Consider the following 3,901-nt stretch of genomic DNA (forward strand, 5'->3'; position numbering starts at 1 on the left):
AGTTATATAATTGCACAAGTATAAACACATATGTACATAATATGTACATGTATCCTCACAGTCTGGTACATACAATGCAAAACACACTCATATACAAAGCCATCACCCCCTAATTTATGTAAACACACACACACAAAATAGCCACTCTGTACATGCCCAAGAGTCAATGAATGAAAGCACTTCTTAAGAATAGTAAAATTACTTATTTTGTCATATTATAACAATGGTAAGTTTGAGCCCATAGGCAGCAATGGGTTTGGAGATTTTAAATGAATATTTCTCTATATTTGCATAAGAAAAAACACTCTTCCATAAATGTTATTTATGAACAATTATAGCCCATTCTACAATTCACATTCCCCCAAAAAAATCTGTTATCATTTTTGCATAGCCTAAGATAGAGACAAAATATGAACTGTGAAAATATGAGAACTTTGAAAATTATGTACCTTCCCGGATCTTTGTTATTGTTGAGCAAAAGTTCTGCACCTGTGTTGCAGTAGCTACAAAAATTAAAGTCATTCATAAGAATTAATCTAAACAAATTATAATACTTTGAATTATGACATATTGTTTAGGAGTAGAATAATCTGGAATAAAATTTATTTTTCCAGGAAAAATAATAAAGTTTTAACCATTCAGGGGAAATATATCAAAAGTCAATATATCAAACTTCACTATTTCTTAACATTATTTTGTTTATCCAATCTTAAATAGAATTTGTATTTCTAAGGTCTTGAGTCTTCAAAAACACGTGTTTGAATTATGTGATCAGAATATATGAAATACTCTCTATAGCATTATTAGTCATGCATTTAGCAAATTCAAAATAACCATTCTACATTTAGTCTAAATGCATAATTTAAATGAGTGCTATAATGTTATGAAGTATTTAGAGGCACTGATGAATATTAAAGTGAAAAGTTCCATATAATCTTACAAATATTTATTTATGTTGATAACAACTTTTGTTATATATGTATATATATAAATTACTTTCTAAAATCATTCTGATATTTATACCTGGAGAAATTCAGAATAACAATTTTGCACTTAGTCTAGAGGTATACTTTAACATGAGAGTTAATTCTATAATATTATGAAGAGTTCAGAGGCACTAGTGAACATAAAAATTATAAATTTTTAACTGAACATGATTTGAATAAAAAAGTAAAATTTAACCTACATATATGCATAGGTATATACATATATCAGCACAATGCCTATGCACACTGACAGGATGATACATATGAAACAAAAAGTGGTCATACACATCTGGGAGGAAGGTTATATATCTCATCTCCAACTTTGTGCCTATATTAAAAAAACGCACATATGATCTTACCTATTAGTGGAACCTAATCAACAAAACAAACAAGCAAGCAAAACAGAACCAGAGACATTGAAATAAAGAACAAACTGAACATAACCTTGGGGGAGAGGGGAGGTGGATAATGGGGAAAAGAAGGGGAAGGATCATTGGAAAACATGTCCTTGTCCGTGGCCCAGGGACAAGGACAACAGGGGTATGATTGAGGGTGTGGAGTGGGCATGGGTGGGGCAAGGGAGGGTGGTGGGGGAAGTGGAGACTACTGTGCTAGAACAACAATAAAAAATAAATTAAATAAATAAATAAACACAGAAGCAAATATATCCAGTTTCTAATGCCTAGGACGACAATGAATGTAACTACGTTCTTTTTAGAGTAGGAATGTTATTTGTTCATCTTTTAGAGCAGTAGGACATTTAAGCCAATTGGTCCCAATTGGTATGGTGATGTTATTTTATTCATTTATTTTTTATCTTCACATGAGGATATGCTTATTGATTTTAAGGAGAAAGGAAGGGAAAGAAAGAGAGTAAACTGTGTTGTGAGAGAGAAACATTGATGAATTGCCTCCCACACAGGCCCTGAATAGGGACTGAACATGCAACCTAGGTATGAGCCTTGACCAGGAATTAAACCTGCTATATTTCGGTGCACCAAACATTGAAATCAGCTGAGACGCCGAGCCTGGGGAGAAGTAATGTATACTTCTTCATATTGTTGTATAAGAAAAAAGAACTCCTTCATAATCATTAGTTATAAACATTTATTGCCATATTTTATCATTTATATTCTCCCACCATAAATATATTATGTTTCTCTTCCATAGAGCAGAGAAAAATATAAACTATACTAATAACAGAACTTTGAAAATCAGAATGTATCTTTTTCCATCCTTGCTACTGTGCAGAAATTTTCCCCTCCAGCTCTATAGTACCTAGGAAACATTACAGTGATTCTCTACATAAAACTTAATATTAATAGAATTAAAACATCACAATTTTAGTTTCATAGTTTGAAATTTGGTATATTGCTTAGGAGCAGAAAGATCTGAAATAAAATTGATTTCACCAAAACAATTAAAAACAAAGTAAAGATTTAGGGAAAGAATATTTCAAAAGACTGTAGAATCACATGTCACCATTTCTTACAATATTGATTTAAACAATCTCAAGAATTAATTAATATTTATCAATAAAGTCTTTTAGATTTCTAAAGCATATATTTGAGTAATGAAATCAAAATATACAAATATATTTAAAAAGCTCTCTATAATCATTATCTTATTCATTTGACAAATTCAGAATAACATTCCACATTTATCTAAATGCTTACTTTAAATGAGAGCTCTATTCCATAATATATTAAAATGTTTAGAGGCACTGAGATTCATTAAAGTGAGAAGTTCTCTTGAATGTTTTTCAAAAGTATATTTACAGGGAATAAATACTATCACTCTCACTACAGTGTACATCAAGATAAGGCAGATGACTCCCAGGATCCCAGCAATGAGATTCTCTGTTGGTGACAGTGAATCTGTAACAAGAGAAAAACAAATGGAGACATTGGCTGGACAGTTTTCAGAGAGAACCCAAATGAACAGGGAATCACATAAATAAACTTGAACCACCCCCAAACCAAGTTCTCCACTGCAATCTCCCAACCCTCCGCCATATTATAGCATTGCATTGCAGGAAATATAATCCTCCCTGACTTGCTGGTCAAAGGTGACCTCTTACAATTATGTCTGAATAAATCACTGCTCAGATTTCATATTAAGACACTGTTTTGCAACTTTAAACTCTGATCCTCACAAATGAAAAAATGTCAGCTAATTTCCTACCCTTTCCCCCACACTTCTTCATGCCAACTGCACATCCCAGAACAGTTCTACTGTGTGTCTGTTAAATGTGTCACCTGTGCAATGGTCCTTGTCATTTCCTTGAAGATCTTGAGAAGCATTCGGATACTCTATTTCCACAGAGGACATTTGCTGTTCAGTTTGTAAAGTGGAACTTTTTCATGCCCTTGCCCTTCCTTTGCTGTCTCCTGGAGTCCTCAGCCAGATGCAGTTCTGAGTTGTTTTCTCGCTGGAGATCCATCTCTGCAGCTGAGTAATGTCAGGGATGGTGCCTGTGATGACAGTCCTTCAGGGTTAATACGTGATGTTCACATATCACTGACAGGACCCCTAGGAGAGTCAGAGTGGGTGGAGTGTGAGATAAGAAACAGTACTCACTTTGCATTGAGCCAATGTGAAATCTTGTTCTCACTGATTTAGAGATTTAAATAGGTGTTTCTGGGAGAAGAATGGTTTTCAAAATGATATTCTATGTTTGACATGATATTATTGGTTGAAATAATGAAAGGTAACAAGTTAGCAAAGAATAAAGTAATTCAGAATAATATCTTTATAAAGTCTGATTCCACTGAAACATTTTAATACTGTTAGAATAACTGTGAAAACTAAAATGCTGTATAAAAAAAACAATGCATCAATTTTAATGACAATTTCTAAATCCACTCATGTTTAAAGATTGAGTGTTCTAAAGTTGGAGGAATATTACTATTTGC

General features: G+C 32.9%; 1 pseudogene; it reads right to left on the reverse strand.

Annotated features, from left to right (window-relative positions):
- Positions 1 to 449: 449 nt before the first annotated feature.
- Positions 450 to 3,429, reverse strand: LOC123817893 (annotated as a pseudogene).
- Positions 3,430 to 3,901: the final 472 nt, after the last annotated feature.

This window comes from Phyllostomus hastatus, unplaced genomic scaffold, assembly GCF_019186645.2.
Source record: "Phyllostomus hastatus isolate PE091 unplaced genomic scaffold, TTU_PhHast_1.1 phas_contig_2297, whole genome shotgun sequence".
NCBI lineage: Eukaryota > Metazoa > Chordata > Mammalia > Chiroptera > Phyllostomidae > Phyllostomus > Phyllostomus hastatus.